Raw genomic sequence first — 19991 nt, 5'->3', positions numbered from 1 at the left:
GTACCGGGACATGATAAGGAAGCTTTAGGTATTATGACTGCACGACCTGACCTGTGTGACCCAGTCCGCCAGCAGTGATGAGTAACTCGTTCTTAGTCTATTTACTTTTTGCAAGGGCCAAAATCCCTGAATCAAGCTGTACTTTGAATTAATTTAAATGAAGAAAAGGACAAAGATTAAGCTGGGGATTTGGGTGGACCCGACGAGACACCGGGACATAATTATAATGAAATAAAACCTATCGACAAATCAATTCCTTATCACGCCATCCAGTATTACGGAATGGAATTAGCAGACGAAGGTCTATCGTCAGTAATATGCCATGGCGTCGATTTCAGAAATTGTACGATTTTTTTTATTTTAGTAGGTTATTTTACGACGCTTTATCAACAGCTTTGGTTATTTAGCGTCTGAATGAGATGAAGGTGATAATGCCGGTGAAATGAGTCCGGGTTCCAACACCGAGAGTTACCCAGGATTTGCTCATATTGGGTTGAGGGAAAACCCCGGAAAAACCTCAACCAGGTAACTTGTCCCGACCGGGAATCGAACCCGGGCCCCTGGTTTCGCGGCTAGACGTGCTAACCGTTACTCCACAGGCGTGGACGAAATTGTACGAAGTTCAGTATTATCCTCTCTCGAGTGGATAGTGCGTACCAGTAATTAAAACTGCTGTCGTTTTGTTCCTCTGCCCAAGATACGATCTGCGGCCTCATGGTTGTCAGTACAATGACGCACTGCCGCTGAAGCTGAATTGTATCACATCTCAGGCAGCATAGGCATGTCAAATGTTCGAGGAATACAAATAAGATTTATGTTACCGCGTTAGAAATTTATCGTGCGACCAACTATTGCTTCATTTTGTTTTGAATGTGCTTGAATTGGGCTGCTGCTTTCTTAATGTAATCGAGCACCCCTCTTGCCTTTAATAGCCCATTTCGTACGAGTCGTGTTGCTTGCACCACGCTCCTCAAGGACTCGTGACACCATTCCAGACGGACCTGATTTCGATTCCGCGGGTCGATCGTCGCGTTTCTTTTGTTTACATCTGTCAGAACCGCATTCCGTGTTCCCATGGAAACTGTGTTCCAAGGTCTGCGCCCCACGCTGTCACCGACTGGCCTTCGCGCGGTGTCGCTGACTCGTGTCAGAGGTCGGCGGCAGCCGTTGCTTGGCAACGCTCGTAATGAAGCCGATGCGACATTGTTTACAGTTGTCCGTAGGATATAGGCAGAGTTTAATTTGTGTGGATTATTTAAAAACCTGCGTAAAGACGTTGCGATGTCTTCCACACAATCCCAAGCTGATACAAACACCGACGATCCAAGACAGAAAAGTCTGTGTTGCGTTCATAGCAACGATAGTGCTGAGATATGAAGGAATTGCGAAAGTCTGCATGATTTTCTTCTAGGTGAAATAACAATAAAACATCTCATAAACGTAAGTCACTCCTTCACATGTTTACTCACCATAAATGTTCATACATAAATACAATTCAAAGTACTGATACGCTCATTTGTACTATAAAAAGATTGTTTTACTAAAAATGTTCATCACATTAAATCTAAATTTCCGGTAATTTAAAACAATTTTTTACGAACAAATTACGCATTACTGTACCCTTAAACTGAGTATGTTTTTAGAATGCTCCTATGAATTGTTTTACAGTTCCCAGTGAAATGTTCATAATTATATATTTTATGTGAAATATTCAAAATGTTTATGTAGCACATAATAGACAATTTCCGAAATATAAATACATGGTGTTGTCAGTATATGAAGTTTTTTAAAGAATGCTACTTAAATTCAACATCATTTATAATATATTTTGCATTATGAAAACGTAATTTAATTTATTACTTGACCCCCCCCCATATATAATTCCAATACATTTTGCACATTCGAATGGTATGGAGTCATTAAAGTTCGCATTTTTTCATAATTTTTAATATTAATATTGCATAATATGCTATGCTGATCCCTATTATCAATTTTTCGTTTGTTTCCAATTTATACGGCGATCAATACTTATTCCTAACAATCTAGTATATGGTACATATTTGTCATTGTTTGTAGTAATCTCTGCAAGTTTCATATCACTATTGGTATTGGGAAGGAAAGCTGTCTGTTGAAACAGTGGGTTGTGAGCTGTTATAAACAGGGTTGCCAGATTGGACGATTTATCGCAATTTGATTTACATGAAAAGGCCAATCGGCGAGTAATAAAATGTCTAGTCGCCCTTTAGGCTACCACGAAAATCGAAAGTGCGAAATTAGGCTACATATTTACAACATGTTTTTCAAGGTTTTCAGACCATTCTTTAAAATCTGAAGTCGCTCTTGTTCATTGTTGACAGTATCGTCGCAACTTCGAATTTTCTTCGTCTCTGAAAAGGCATAATAGTGAGTATTCGCAATAGACCCTAGCGTATTAACTGTACGAATAGTGAATGTAGTATTCATATTATAAGTCGTACTTGTGATTTTAAAGCATGCACAATCTATCGCGTGGCCCCAGTAAGGTAGGCAGAAAATGCAACGATCCCCTCTTATACTACTTACCTCGCCCGCCATACCCAGAGCCCCGCGAAACCCCAATTTATGTTATTTCCCCCCTTGCTATATTTAATACTCCTACAATAGGGATATCTTATGCGAAGTTTTACCGCTAGATGGCAGGAGCGTTCCACGCGGCGCAACATGTTGTAAGGCTATGTTATGTCATATGCTACAGTTGATTACGTTTTCCCACTTGTTGGTTTTCTGTGCGTGTCAAAATTATATTTACAATTATTTTGTATAACCTAGTATAATTTAATATAATTCAATATTCTCTTACCTCATAATTTAATTTAATTTACAATAAATAATAACGTAAACCTGTATAATATTGAGCGATTCCCCTTAAGAGATGGGTGGGGAAATCTGCAGTATGCAGAATATAGATACGAATAAATTGAATGTTTATGAGAACCCTGAGAACGAGGTGCACGAATAAAAAAAAATAGGAACTACCGGGATGTCGAAGGTGAATATTGCCCTCTTTAATCATTAGTATTTAAGAACCGTACGCTAAAAACAGGATATGCAGCCACCAATGTGTTTTTTATAAGGAAGGGACTATCGAGATTGAATTCCTTGTATTTTTTTCTGTAGTTGCAGAAAGATCAAATGCAATTTTTAATAGGATGATATAATATGATCGCAGTAGTATCACGATTAATCGTGCGTTTTGTAGGTTAAGGACATGCAGTTTTGAATACTATGTAGGATGATTTTGAAAATTTGAAGTTAAAACATGGTTTTAATAATTAGGGTACAGTACATTAAAAACATTATTCACGAAATGGATTTCACTAGGGATCGTCCTGGATAATAAACATCCCAGTTTATCGAGAGTTTACTGCAGGCGTAAACTTCGGAGACTCCTACAACTACTGCATATAATCTAAGCTTGCTGTCGAGGTTGTATATGTTTTTATTAATTTTTCTTTTTCCTCTTTCAAAATGAAACTGTAGTCAACAATTCCTTACTTGAAGTAGTTACTTTTATTTAATAGCTAGCAATTTAATTACTTATATTTTTTAAGGTTTAAAGCATAATTATATTCAGAATATTTCGGGACCCGATTGAAGACAAAAAGCTTTCCCTGGTGTTTACATATAGTAACATAACAAAAATTTGCCATTTGTTGTTGTTTTTAAGAGTATTTAATATATTAATACACTAGTATATCCTCAATGTTTATATACCGAAAAACAAATGCACACGCAAAGCGCATCCCTCAAAGTACACGTGCGCTATCTGTTGGTGCTAGTTCAGGATATCCCTATACCTCCACCATAATGTATATCCTACTTTCTATGTTATACTATTCATTCTATTATCAGGCAGTACATCTCACTTGACGATATGTGTCAGAGGAAGAACAATTGTTTGTATGCATCTGAAGTCTGACTAGTGGAATATGTAGCTAATCGACGATGAATGCAATGAAGGGGGGAAGGAACTGGCCACCATTCCCCATTATCTCCTGGCCTAGTTGCCTCATAAGTGGTGCCATGTTGGTATCACTTGAGAGGTTCAGACCGGACTGTTGACTAAACAACAACTACATACCCAGCTATCCTATTTTATTTTATTAATTTTTACATCTTACCTGGGGGAGGCTCGAACCTGGGAAATAGTGATTACTGGTATAGCGCCTCAACTAACTGAGCCAAACTGCCGCTCAACGTTGAAATACTGTAACTTATGTCTTATAATCATGGAAATGAAATAAAACCATTTTCATCTCACGAATACTATTAACATTTCAAAATTACAGTAATCCAAAAGCTTGAAAAGGAAATTATTAAATTGAAATTAACATAATCCCTTTAAATTACATTAAGCACTTATTACATAAAACTCATGACTGAACTTCGTACTGTTGTATATATAAATTAATGTTCCGCTCAGGGTGGCAATATGGACGTGTATAATATGTAGTCTGTCAGAATAAATAAATGTATACTAAATGTTAAAGCTTAACGAAATATTCAACCTAATTCTAATTCAATAAAAATTTATCCATACACAAATAGGGGTGATTAATAAATGGCAGGAGTGTAAAGACAAAATTAGTTGATTTAATACAGTCTGATTCTAAAGTACTTAATAGTGACATTCATTTCCAAAAGAGTTCACTTCTCTGTAATGTCATAGTAATTGTTACCGGTATTCATTACAATTTCAGACAGATTTGTGTCGTCATATTCATGTGTGAATCGTTTGTACTATTAATTGCATTGTTGTCTCGAGATTAGGCCGCATGGAATGAGGAAGCGATTATGAGTTAATAAAAGTAACGAGAATGTTCCTTACTTACTTACGGCTTTTAAGGAACCCGAAGGTTCATTGCCGCCCTCACATAAGCCCGCCATCGGTCCCTATCCTGTGCAAGATTAATCCAGTCTCTATCATCACACCCCACCTCCCTCAAATCCATTTTAATATTCTCCCATCTACGTCTCGGCCTCCCTAAAGGTCTTTTTCCCTCCGGTCTCCCAACTAACACTATATGCATTTCTGGATTCGCCCATACGTGCTACATGCCCTGCCCATCTCAAACGTCTGGATTTAATGTTCCTAATTATGTCAGGTGAAGAATACAATGCGTGCAGTTCTGTGTTGTGTAACTTTCTCCATTCTCCTGTAGCTTCATCCCGCTTAGCCCCAAATATTTTCCTAAGCACCTTATTCTCAAACACCCTTAACCTATGTTCCTCTCAGAGTGAGAGTCCAAGTTTCACAACCATACAGAAGAACCGGTAATATAACTGTTTTATAAATTCTAACTTTCAGATTTTTTGACAGCAGACTGGATGATAAGAGCTTCTCAACCGAATAAAAACACGCATTTCCCATATTTATTCTGCGTTTAATTTCCTCCCGAGTGTCATTTATATTTGTTACTGTTGCTCCAAGATATTTGAATTTTTCCACCTCTTCGAAGGATAAATCTCCAATTTTTATATTTCCATTTCGTACAATATTCTGGTCACGAGACATAATCATATACTTCGTCTTTTCGGGATTTACTTCCAAACCGATCGCTTTACTTGCTTCAAGTAAAATTTCCGTGTTTTCCCTAATCGTTTGTGTATTTTCTCCTAACATATTCACGTCATCTGCATAGACAAGAAGCTGATGTAACCCGTTCAATTCCAAACCCTGCCTGTTATCCTGAACTTTCCTAATGGCAAAAGAGAATGTTCCGCTTTCTTAAATTAAATGCGGGGCTATAAAGACAAAAAACTCTTATTTCAAATCCTGACTATGCTCACGAAAACAATGAACAACATAAATGTTCTACCCAATTCCCTGTTACTTTTTTCTTCGTTAAAATCTTCATTGCATATCATCGATCACCGTCTCTGTTCATCGTTATAATATTCAGTGTATATTATTTATTTTGAATAAGTTTTATCGTTTTGATAGCTACCACATCTTGTCGCAGAATATTATTATTTTTTTTTTAATTTCATTGTGTATTTTTCTAACATTAATTTACATTTTCTTTTTTGTTCATTTGAATTGATTAGGATGCCGATATTTTAAATCCAAGATTTGGACGGCTATCATTTCGATATACTACTAGCAATCAGCATTACAGTCATAACAGGCATCCAATTGCAGTGACTTAAAAATAAAAATGGCTGGCCGATCGGGAGGTGTAGAAAATAATAATTAGAAGTGCAAAGCCTTGTGCCTTTAAATTATTTTGTTGGATATTTTGCATGGTTTTAAATAATTTGTTATTGTTTATAAATAATGTTCTTACAGTTGCGTGTGAATAGCTTTTTACATCAAGTATTTGAATGTATTGCTGTTACGTAACAAATTATTGATTTTTCTTCTACATAAGGCAGGTCAGTTGTAGCCAAGGTCAGCTGGTGTTTGTAAATAGACATCATAACAAATTAATCCGAACGACTTCAGAATACCGCGCAAGTACGTATGTCGTTATTGCTTTGTTGAATTATTTATTTGTGATCTAGGAGACGTATCTTTTTTATGTACATATTTACAGTATGTATCGACCCTCGTGCCATCAATGGAAACTTGTGTTTTAATTATTTTTAGTTTGCACAGTCTTTGTACAAAAAAAAAGTATTTACGCGGTATCCTTAAGTATAGCGAATTAATCATATTAATAGTGTGTGTAGAATGCGTGACATCTAAATACCTATAATATCGTGATTTAGTAATGTAACAACGTTTGACAGTGATATTTCAAGCTTTGGATATCGACAAAAATATAGTGAACAAGGTTACCGTATTCAATCTGTGTACTGAGATCAGTGCTACGATCAAACCCGAAGTTCAGTAGTGTTGGAAAAAAATGGACGTGAAGAAACATCGTGAGTTTATTAGTATACTAATGTATTGACGATATATTTAACTCAACTTCGATATCCTGCCACACCACGCACTGGACTGATGTCTGATTTGCGTTGAATTATTTCATGATCAGATTAAAGTGGGAAATTGAATGCTTTACAGAATATAAACGCGGAACATAATTATTCCTTTTTTAAGGTATTTGCTTACTTATATATCTGTTTTCTGTATTTCTTAAATATGTATATGCAATTGGTAGAGCAGCTGGCTGCGGACTGAAAGGTCCGGGGTTCGATCCCAGGTGGTGACAGGATTTTTCTCGTTGCCAAACTTTCAGAACGGCCCCGAGGTTCACTCAGCCTCCTATAAAATTGAGTACCGGGTCTTTCCCGGGGGTAAAAGGCGGTCAGAGCGTGGTGCCGACCACACCACCTCATTCTAGTGCCGAGGTCATGGAAAGCATGGGGCTCTACTTCCATGCCCCCAAAGTGCCTTCATGGCATGTTACGAGGATACCTTACCTTTATATGCAATTGTAAATTCCTATTTCTAAATAGGACTATAGACCTATACATGTAAACAATGCGGCCAAAAAAAATAACCTTCGTACACAATGAATCCTATATTCACATCCGTTTCGAATTGTTCTTTAAAAAATTATATTCAAGACTAATTTAGGAACAAGTTAAAAGAATTATCCTGCTATCAAAAACAGAGCTCCTTGGACCAAATGATGGTACTACTATTTTAATTATTTAGATACAAAAACATTTTGTGAAACATGTGAAAGTAATAATTTATTCTTGCAGAAAAATGCATGCTTCCCGGACCAAAATGATCGTATTATAATTATTTAAATGCAATCGCAATTAAGAAACATGCTAAAGGAATTATCCTTGCTGGAAAAATGAATGTACCTTGAACCACATTATCCTGTTTTAATTCATTTCTTCATAGTTTCATCTGATATTTTATGAGTTTCATTTTTTTTTTTACAAATGGTGGGCACTTGACCGTTCGTCATTCACCCATATGAAGTCAGTTGTGTAGACCAATTTACCAACAGAGTCGTTGCGCCATAGGAGGCTGGTCTAAGCTACACCCGCGATGAGAAAAACCCCCGTGTTACCTGGATCACGGACTTGTCTAACACAAGTTTCCAGTGACTTAAGCACGTATTTTTCTCCCGTGTGTGGTGTAGGAAGATATCGAAGTTTCGCCCAAAATTCTTATTTTGTTTATTAATGTTGTATCGTGGAATAGCCTAAAATTGCTTGTATTTATATTTCAGTGTGTTACAGAGGTCTGTGAATTTAGAAGGTTCGGCAACTATATTGGGAATTCGAGTTAAGTGGACCTCACGTCAGGGTCATCAGCTTCAGTTATCTGGGAAGTTCCAATTCCCGTATGTGGCGTGTCAGGTTTCGTCTTCTAGCTCAAAATTTTCGTTTCTTTTGCAATTTTAAACGACCTAGTGTGTGTCCGTTTCAAACTAAAAATCGGCATCACGTTCTTATTTTGCGGCTTTTATCGGCACAGTATTAACGCTGATATCCTGAGGTCCTCTCTTTGACTCCTTGCTGAGGAATGCTTCGTCGTTCTCGCCATAGACCTCACAATGCCTGCCACAGTAACCCCATCGTTCACTACAGGGTGGAGTTGCCCTCGGACACACAGACTACTGTACTTACATCCTAACGTCCTCGCAACGAATTCGAGCATTTACAACGCTGCTCGTCGCAAACTGTCACTTCAACAGATTAATCAGCTCTGATTTCGCGCTGTCTGCCGTCCAGGATATAAGCTGCTACGCTTCGACTCTGAATTTCATTATCCTGGATGGGAATTTAAAAAATGGATATGAAAATATCAACATCTGGATAGCAGGAGCGAATTTCCTATGTAGGCCATGTGCCAAACCATGTTGTGCATCCGTCACAAACAGTAGATTGAGGTCCACATGACTTTCTCTAACACATTCGTTTCACCAGGTGACAGACACCTTCTGATAACATCCGTCGCGTCAGCTGTAGATATGCACACTGCATTGTCCGCTTGCTTTGTTATATAGCTAAACACGATTTTCGCAGAGAGGAATCTCTAGGTATGTGTTGATTATTGTGCTCCTCCATAACTGTTGGCAATATTGAACCGAATATTTCCAGGCATAATTGCACATAGCTCTCCACAAAGCACTGAATTCGATACTGGTGGCGTTTCTTCATTCTAATCAGAGTTCGTAAATTCAAGTGATTTTTTAAAATCAAGTACATCAGATCTCTTATCTAATCTTCTTTCCGATGTTAATTTAAACTTGGGTAGCTCAGTGGGAACGTGCATGTTTGCATTTTTCTTAATTTGTCTCCCAAATAAACTGACAATTCTCCTTAAAATGTTTATTCATTGTATTTGTAAATTGAAAATAGATGAAGTGACTGCACTGGCAATTTACTTCATATCGATAATAATAGTACAGTATCAAGAAAGCTACCCAATTTATGTTTGCATTTTTGTTCTGCAGTTTTTTTTTATAGTTAATGTATTTAAACAGACATTGGTGTGGGGATGCCCCTAAGTATCAGTAGTGTCCATTGGAATATTAACTTTATCTTGTTTTGTCACACAAACACAAATAATTGGTCCATTTCGAATATTAGACCAGCCATTTGTACACAAACTCGTGTTTTAATTCCGTAGCACTCAATGCTGACTCTTCATCAACAATAGAGTGACAAGGAGGTGCATAACCAGTGCGTTGTGTATGTTCAGAGCTAGTTCCAAATATGAATCTAACAATTTGTCCTTCGGAAATTTTTGTACCATTGTTAAAGTTTTTAGTGGATCATTGGATTAATTCTAAATATATCTTTTTATCTGAAAAAAAAATATAAAAACAAATAAATGTCTGAATAATTTCAATCCCTGCCCACTTCTATGCTTGCATGGTCTGCAGCCGGTCAACACTTTCATTTCCTGCATAACGTTACTCCTGTGTGCTCACAAGAAGTTGAATCTCCAGTTCACATTTAGCTCTCAACCAGTGTTAGCTGTGATGTGACCACGTTTTCAAATATGTTTATTTAGTGTCACGTTTACCACACCAGTATGCAATCCACTGACTTTAAACTGCATTGTTGGCTTGTCACCTTAATTTGAAATTTTAAATTAATATTAACTACATGTTACGCCTGCGCATTGTTAAAATTATTTTATCTAAATAATTAAAAAAACATTTTATTTAAATCACAAAAATGTATTTTATTTGAATAATTAAAAACTATTTTCTTTAAGTAATTAAGTATTTTATTTAAATAATTAAAAAGTATTTTATTTAAATCACTCAGAAGTATTTAAATCATTAAAAAGTATTTTATTTAAATCATTAAAAAGTATTTTATTTAGATCATTAAAAAGTATTTTATTGAAATCATTAAAAAGTATTTTATTGAAATCATTAAAAAGTATTTTATTTAAATCACTAAGAAGTATTTTATTGAAATTATTAAAAAGTATTTTATTGAAATCATTAAGAAGTATTTTATTGAAATCATTAAAAAGTATTTTATTGACATCATTAAAAATTATTTTATTTAAATCATTAAAAATTATTTTATTTAAATCATTAAAAATTATTTTATTTAAATCATTAAAAATTATTTTATTTAAATCATTAAGAAGTATTTTGTATAATTACTTGAAAGTATTTTATTTAAATCACTCAGAAGTATTTTATTGAAATCATTAACAAGTATTTTATTTACATCACTAAAAATATTTTATTTAAATCACTAAAAAGTATTTTATTGAAATCATTAAAAAGTATTTTATTGAAATCATTAAAAAGTGTTTTATTTAAATCACTAAGAAGTATTTTATTGAAATTATTAAAAAGTATTTTATTGAAGTCATTAAAAAGTATTTTATTGAAATCATTAAGAAGTATTTTATTGAAATCACTAAGAAGTATTTTATTGAAATCATTAAAAAGTATTTTACTGAAATCATTAAAAAGTATTTTATTGAAATCATTAAAAAGTATTTTATTTAAATCACTAAGAAGTATTTTATTGAAATCATTAAAAAGTATTTAATTTAAATCACTAAGAAGTATTTTATTGAAATCATTAAAAAGTATTTTATTGAAATCATTAAAAAGTATTTTATTGAAATCATTAAAAAGTATTTTATTTAAATCACTAAGAAGTATTTTATTGAAATCATTAAAAAGTATTTTATTTAAATCACTAAGAAGTATTTTATTGAAATCATTAAAAAGTATTTTATTGAAATCATTAAAAAGTATTTTATTTAAATCACTAAGAAGTAGTTTATTGAAATCATTAAAAAGTATTTTATTGAAATCATTAAAACATGTTTTATTTAAATCACTAAGAAGTATTTTATTTAAATCACTAAAAAGTATATTATCTCAATCACTAAAAAGTATTTTATTTAAATCACTAAAAATTATTTTATCTTAATCACTATAAAGTATTTTATTTAAATCACTAAAAAGTATATTATCTCAATCACTATAAAATATTTTATTTAAATCACTAGCCGTACCCGTGCGCTCCGCTGCACCCGATAGAAATAAATATAAAGTAATTACATAATTAAAATAGGACATTTGATCCAGGGAACATTCGTGTTTGATAGAAGGATAAATCGTTTAATATGTTACTTAATTTAAATTGTATTTAAAATATTAAAATGCGATCATTTTGATCCAGAGACCACTCATTTGGTGCAATGACAATTCCTTTAACATGTTTCTTAATTGTTATTACCAATTATTTTTGGAAAAGAGAAAATTAACAGAAAAATTTTGGCTACAGATTTATTACTATGTTTGTATTATATTATATTATGTAAAAAGTGTGTTGATAACGGATGTACTCGAATTAGAAAGTTTTTAATTTGTTGCGGGAGCTCTTGAATCTCAGGAGGAACAGCTTTTACAACAGCGCAACATAATCTGCTTGTCTCATTACCCAAATTTTTTTGCATTGCATTTATTGCATATGTATTTTATGTATTTTAACACGATTCAATTGAGCATAGTTAAAATTTGAATTATACAATAATGGATTGCTAAGCTAACGTACTATTACTGCATACTAAATCAATACAGTCTCGTTGTTCGTTAATTCTCTGAGATAAAAATGACTATGTTCATAAAGATTATTTTCAGAAATACAGGAAATGAATATACAGAATAACCTATCAAGTTTTCTGTGCATAAGAAGCTATTTTAATCTTACCTGTCCTCAATTCACTCACAAGTTACTGTAATAACATTATAGCATTATGTCCATCCAGAGAAACTACACTTTCCAATGATGAAATAATAATTAATTATACAAATCGGTTAATTTAGCTTCTGATATTACTTCATACAAACACAGAAACATTGTCTGTAGGCTATGTTTCATAGCTTTCGATTGCTGTGTCCAAGGCCCCTTATAGACGAAGTCATTTGTTTTTTATTTCAATACACCGCCTTAGATGGCAGTTATTTTAATTTTGAAACTCATTTATCTCATTAAATATCAGTCCTGTCAAAATTTTTTAAAGAATAAAACTTATCGGAAATGATTTTTAAAGAAATGTTTGTTATGTAACATTTTTCACAAAAATCAATAATAAGCGAAATATTTCGATTTATTTAATTCAGGCCCCCTTATAACCCCCCTTTTAAATAATGTATTTTGAATGCCATATAGCCTAAAATCTAAGTTACAACGAACTTAATTTATATTCCAATTTTCATCGAAATCCGTTCAGCCATTATCGCGTGAAAAGGTAACAAACATACATACAGACAGACATACAGACAAAAATTTAAAAAAAGCGATTTTCGGTTTCAGGGTGGTTAATTATACATGTTAGGACCAATTATTTTTGGAAAATCGAAAATTACCAGAAAAATTTCGGCTACAGATTTATTATTAGTATAGATTAAAAAGTATTTTATTCAAATCACTAAAAATTATTTTACCTCAATCACTAAAAAGTATTTGATGTAAATCACTAAAAATATTTTATGTAAATCACTAAAAAATATTTTATATAAGTGACTAAAAGTAATTTATTTAAATCTCTAAATAGTATTTCGCAACATTTGGAGGAGGGAATGGTCTGTGTAAGAGTGTCTTTCCCTGAAGTTTTTTCTCGCCTCCTACATGTTGAATATAATCCACTACAAATATGCGTTAGAGGAAGCTCCCCTGTCCATGGCTTTACTATAATATGACATGAGCTCGCAGTATTGGTGATAACCGGAATGCGACCCTTTTAATGATCACAGAGAAAGCAAGTGCAATTCAACCTGTGAGTGAGAGATCAGAAAGATGTAGATGTATCTTGCTTCCTAAGGGACTGGGTTTGTGTCCCTCTTTCCATAGTTTGCCGATCTTTCTTTGAGAACAAGCAAACAGATAAAGACTGCTTTGAAAAATCAATCTTCGCCATCACATTATATCTGTGAATTGCTGTTACCATGACGACAAAATCCCGACGACTCTGCCTGGACGCGCCTCAATTGTGACCACTTCCTGCCGGCATGGCAGCTCGACTGAGCTGACGTCACAATGTGCTGCGGGCGGTCCGGCGCACAGGAGCAGCATCCCTTTGAAGTTCAAAGCGAGTTGCCATAGTGACCAGCGAGAGGGACGCGAAAGTCAAAGTGCTTGGAGAAAACCTGTTCCGTCACCTCCAACTCCTCCTCGAATTCGAACCGAGATTGCCAGCTTGTACCGATGCTGCTCCATTTGTGTTTCGTTAGTAACAACAATAATTAATTCCAACCATTCTTTGACTACACATTAGTTAAAATTGGTATTTCTGCCCCACTTTATTTTTCCAATGTTAATTTTATCGATAGTCTTCGGAAATTTTATCCCTCTATTTGCTTTCTCCATAATTTCCAGGCAACACTGCAGAATGTACGGTGAACTTCAATTTATTCATTTCTCTACTCCAACGTGACATCCTGGATCACTAAAAGTCTGCTCCGGTATGCAATGAAAGTCATTCTGAGATTTTCTGAAAGCTAAACAAGTTTATATCAAAGCCAAAATTCAGCACTGCTAGTGGCCAAACGCAAATGGACCCTCTGCATCAGTTGACAGTACCACTTCGGAATGAAACAATCTCTGAACTTAGTTACTACACCTTTTTTTATTCTGGCTACTCATATTTTCGTATGTTTCTCTTTAAAAATACGAGTATTACATAACAAATATATATTTTTTTATTTAAAAAATAATAATTTATTTGCTTCTGATTATACAGATGACGTTACCTATGTATGATTGTAACACCCGAGTGCAGTTCAGTTACCATACCCTGCTTAATACAAATAAAATAACATGACAAAGGTGCGATATAGTATTTGCTAAAATGCCACCGGCCCCACCTGGTTGCGCTCCCAAGCAAAACGACTGTCGGGCAATCCACGGCGAATTATTTTTTAAATTGATTTATTTTACAACGCTTCATCAATTGCGATGGTTATCTAGCGTCTGATTGAAATGAAAGTGATATGGTCAGTTGGCGCTGAAGTGGAATCTCTTTCTGTTTAAGAACTTTGTAATTACATGAAATTTACACGTCGTGTTTCTTTTGTTTCACGTAAGTTCGACCGCCGCAAGAGAGTGGATTTGATGTGCTCGAGGTGAGTTGCCAAGGCAACCCGTTGTTTCATGTCCGCCCGCTATGTACTAAGCTAGGAGTGGGCTGAAGAGCAGTTCTCAGTCTTTGCATTCCAACTCACGCAGTTCAAAAGGCCTAAATTTCGGTGCCTTAGTAGTTTTCCGTTGCTTCATGCATCGGTTAGAATAAAGTTACGGTCAATGCCAAGACGGTACGGTACACACTTGCCCCGGATTGTATTTGTGCTGTCTCTGATCTGCAGTATGCAATCCGCTTCATCCGCATGATTTCAATAACAAAAATGTAGCTATGAAACCACCGTGGTAGCACATTGCCATTGTTGAAGTAGCTACGTGAGGCTCAAACCCCAGCAGTGCTGAGTCGCCGTTCGTAAAGTTCAAACGAATATCAAGCTCGAGGACTTGGGATGAAGGGAAACATGTTTGAGTATAAGAACAACCACATTTCTATGCATTTGAGGTTGTTGACAATACTGGCCAGAGAAAATACATTTTAATGTTAGATCGATCATAAATAAATGTATTATTATTATTATTATTATTATTATTATTATTATTATTATTATTATTATTATCATTATCATCATCATCATTATCATTAGGCCTGTTAGTTCGTTACGTAGCTTTGTGGTTTGCCTGTTTTGGCCGTATTAGCTTTTCAGGAACTAATCTCGCCAGAATCCACCCACTGCAGTGACCAGCCAGTTCAGTGTACAGCAGAACCCCGATTATCCGTCACCCTATTAACCGATTGGCGGATTATCCGACCGTCTATTTCTCGCTCTTTTTTTTTCTTCAGAAATAAATAACTTATATGAAGTACTGTTTTGTACATCATATTAGTAGATTCTACATATATTTTGTTAGAGTGTTATTACACAGCATTGTCGTTCTATAATATAACTTGTATATAAAATGTCTTCCACGGGTGTTAACAGAAAACGTGTTGTGCTAAGTATCGAAATAAATGGAAATAATTGAATGGTTTGAGAAAGAGAAACTGTGGCTCATCTCGCAACAGAATACGAGATTGGAGTTACAACTGCGCGATTTAATAAAAAAAACAAGGATAAATTGTAAAAAAGTATGTAAATCTACAACATAAGACCTCCTTTATTCCTATCTTTCCTGAGACAGTCATTACAAAGGACTTCCTTGCCCCTTAAAAACCTGTCGTTGACAACCAGACTTAAATTAGTGAACTTCTGATCCACTACCTAGCGAGTTAAATACAAGACCATGGAGGAAATTACAAAATCTTTCATGGTACGGATTATCCGATTTTTTTCGATCAACCGTTCAGTCCATCCCCTTCATTACGACGGATAATAGAGGTTCTACTGTACTGTATACGGAACCTTGGATATAAATCTGTACATATTGTAATAAAAATATAGGAGCAATATTTCATACACCTCGAGCAGAAAATAGTTGTGCACTACGTTTATGGTAAGACCTCCGCCGTCTCTTGAAGGATGGCCTTGCCCTCATTTCGTGTTGTTTGTTCTTTATGCAGCCATGTGTAAAAACTGCTTGCGGTAAAAAAAGTAGCATACATTGTTTATAGTTATGGAGGAACTGTCTTCTTTTTTATACGATCGATAACTTTACACTTCAGTAGATTTTAATGAATGCTACAGGTTCTGTGTTACCTCCATGCATTCAGTCCTACTCATACTCATCATGGGAGGCCTATTCTTCTTTATGCTCCGGATAAATGGTTCGAATCTGATCGGGTATACGTTGATCTCTCCAGCCATTAAAGCTGGCTTATAAACCGTATTTCGCTACTCACTGTAGATCTCCAAATTCATCGCATGCTGGGTGCGCACCGATCCCATAAATTGGCTGAAATTTCATGATAAAATCTCTTCTCTCATGAGGACTCGAACCGGCGCTAGTCTAAGTACCACCCGCCAGCTCGCGGGGCTTATCATTGACGCTGACAGCGTGTGGGTCGCCATGGTAACGACACTCTATAATTTAGCAATTCAATTGTCTTGCGAATCAAGGGGCGCTGTCCTCGGGCAGGTGGCAGCAGCATCGACGATAATGGCTCTCTGCCTGAATAATTTATCGTCTGGACGGACGTCCTCCAGTGGCGGAGACCTTCAAGAAAGAAAGGGCAGCATGGCATGGTACAAACGTACCTGTTGATCTCTCCACTTCCCCTGATGTAGTTGTTATGCATTGCACCTCGCAGAGAAACAAAAGAACATCATTCGGAAGTTGTGATTCATCCTTTTTTCTTATTGTTTCACTTCATTTGTTTTCCTTTACTTCGAGTAGGACTTCGCTACGAAGCCGGTTGCTTGGCTGACATGTGTGACGCTGTTGTCCGTTGTGGTTTCACATAAAGTCAGTTTCGAGAAGTCTTGTGTTCAACTCCAGATGTAAGCAGTCCATTTGAGTTTATCTCTTTGTTACGGCCTTGAGTAAACTTCATTGCCATACGATTTCTTTACTTTGTCTTCTCGGTTGTAGTTTTTGATTATCTTCCACATTACTACTCACTTCCCTAGCTGTAGCACCCAACATAGAGACCAGACCACTGGCTTACCTGTCGGTTCTCAAGATCACTAGAGGGCGGATTTATATGCACTAAAACTAGTGAATATATGTATGCATTTATGCAGTAGAAACGTTGGAAATATGCTCTAAAAATTGAGAAATATGCAGCAAAGAAATGTTGATTTCCAATTAAATTCACGATTTTCTCTTAAGTTTATTTAAGTAATAAATGTAATGAACTAATGATAAAAATGGAATGATGCTATTCTTTCATTGAATTTATTTGGTAATTAAATTATAATTAGGCCTACTTACATAGTCATTTGCTCATGTCATTAATCATTATATTCATTATTCATCAAATATCTTCACCAATCACTTCATGATCATTTGTTCAATTGGTGTGTGAAGGCTGTTATATCTAATAAGCAGAAAACGAAGAAGAAAATGTCATCAAGTGAATGTTGGAACGTAAAGCGCTTTGTTTTGTATATAGACTATGATATAAGCAGATGTGTAGAATAAAATATAAGGAGGCTATTTATAGGAAGTGAGAATAGTGACAATGGATTAAGTGTAAGCAGAATAGTGAGAAAGTGAAAGTGAGCGCAAATAGGAATGAGAGAAAATAGTGAGAAAGGGTTAAGAGAAGTGAACAAGTGACAGCATAAAATTAGTACTAACATCTGAACGTTGGAACAGTAAATGAATACAAGAGAAAGATAGGAGAAAAGGTCAAAGAACAAATAGGACAAATAATTAAATGTATGGGTGCTGAGCAATATGATAATTTATAGAGACAATTTGAAATTGAGAGTTTAGTGAATAATAGTTAGAGGATAAAGGGGGTGTGAAAGTAGTATAGAATATTAGATATATTAGGATTAAGGAACAAATAGAGAATAGCAAATGAAATGTAGGAGAAATACTGAAGAGGAGTTTTGACCAAATAACAAAAAAGGTACATAGTGTAATTGGGAGTATTTGTGTAGACGTGTACTGCAAATAATGTGTTATTGTAATGTTATGTTAATGGTGGCACCGGATACAGAAATGTGAGGTACACCATTACATGTAACGAAGTGCTGTGACGAAATATATCAATATATAGACTATGAGGTACGTCTTCAGATTTCCCGTGACGTCATGGCTGTCCACTTGTACTTTGTTGGTCGCGCTCTCAGGAGAATCTTGGTAGATCAGAACCAGCCAGACTCTGTTTTCCCGTGCCATGCAAGGATTCCGCTCCAGGCAATCTCCATGGCAACGCCACGGTTGGTGTCATGCATATGCAGGACTAACTAAGTACGATTAGCAGAAAGAGAAGCAAGCTTTCTAAAATTGCACCGGACGCAAGTAAACTCCGAGTGGAAGTTGTGCGGTATCAAGTGATTTCAAGTGCCAATTAGAAGCAAGAATTGCAGGCCGGTTCCAACATCACGTTCAGCATATAAAATTCGTAATCGATGATCGAGTTTTCAACTTGTTCTAAGTTCCAGACGATGAGAGTCCTTAGGCCTGACGTTACTTTCTAACGACAGAAATGCGTATGGGCATGACTTCCTGCGGAGCCAGTTGAAATACGTTTATTCAAGGGCATGTGGAACTGAAATAAGCTAGCGTGGCGGGTTGTCCGCTGTCATACAGCGTTACTGTGTCTGTAGATACCAACAATTTTCAGAAAGATGACTTATTCAGTAATAATGATGACAATATTTTAGCGACCCAACACGACCAGTATTGTTCAGTACAATGAATCCCAGTTGCAAGCGTTACATGTCGTCATGTTCTTATTTTGCCTTACCTGAAGTGGACATGTAGTTTGTAATCCTCGGCATCAATAGGATCTTTCATGTGAGAACGCATTTTTCGTTCTTGTGTCACAAGTTCGGTAGCTGTAGTTTCTTCGCTATCAACACGTGAGGCAAAGCTGCGGTCTTTCGGTGGGTTCATATGGTCTTATGGTCTGCCGTCTATTTCCGTGTACCACTCACCGTAGTTTTCTCCCACACTGAATTCCTAAAATGAATTTCACGGAGGACGGAAGTATCAGCTGAAAACTATTTCATTTATTTTTAAATGCTCATGTCTTTCTTCTTTCTAGACGCCCAGGAAATTTTTCACAATAAAATCTTAGTTCATTCATTTAGTGTTCTGCCCAAGGGCAGGTCTTTCAAAGCAAACCCAGCTTTCTCCAATCTTTCCTATTTGCTGCCTTCCTCTTCGTTTCCTCATATGATCCATATATCTTAATGTCGTCTATGGTCTGATATCTTCTTCTACTTCGAACTTTTCTCCCGTTCACCATTCCTTCCAGTGCATCCTTCAGTAGGCAGTTTCTTCTCAGTCAGTGACTCAACCAATTTCTTTTCCTCTTCCTGATCAGTTTCAGCATCATTCTCTCTTCACCCACTCTTTCCAACACAGCTTCATTTCTTATTCTGTCTGTCCACTTCACACGTTCCATTCTTCTCCATATCCACATTTCAAATGCTTCTATTCGCTTCTCTTCACTTCGTCGTAATGTCCATGTTTCTGCTCAATACAATGCTACACTCCACACAAAGCACTTCACTAGTCTCTTCCTTAGTTCTTTTTTCAGAGGTCCGCAGAAGATGCTCCTTTTTATATTAAAAGCTTCCTTTACCATTGCTGTTACTGCTTATAGTACACCCCAAGTATTTGAAGCTGTCCACTTGCTCTGCTGCCTCATTTAGAATTCGCAAGTTTATCTTCTGTATGTTTCTTCATATGACCTGCTATTGGTCCTATTTGCATTTATCTTCATGTCGTACTGCTCACAGCTTGTCCGCTGCAGTGCCCACTTGACGCAGTGCCCGATTGTGCCAAGTCTGTTCAAGGACATACCGTACTGTTTTATTTTTCTGCTGCAGTTCTCACAAATGTCTTCGGTTTCG

The 19991-nt window shown here is 35.7% G+C and overlaps 1 protein-coding gene across 2 annotated transcripts in view; it reads left to right on the top strand.

The window, feature by feature from the left end:
• The window catches only part of LOC138700840 (somatomedin-B and thrombospondin type-1 domain-containing protein-like), a 93369-nt gene that overhangs the window by 1034 nt on the left and 72344 nt on the right, over positions 1-19991 (top strand). The window lies entirely within an intron of this gene.

The sequence above is a fragment of the Periplaneta americana genome, chromosome 6 (assembly GCF_040183065.1).
Source record: "Periplaneta americana isolate PAMFEO1 chromosome 6, P.americana_PAMFEO1_priV1, whole genome shotgun sequence".
Lineage (NCBI taxonomy): Eukaryota > Metazoa > Arthropoda > Insecta > Blattodea > Blattidae > Periplaneta > Periplaneta americana.
This window is presented reverse-complemented; position numbering and strand designations above follow the sequence as displayed.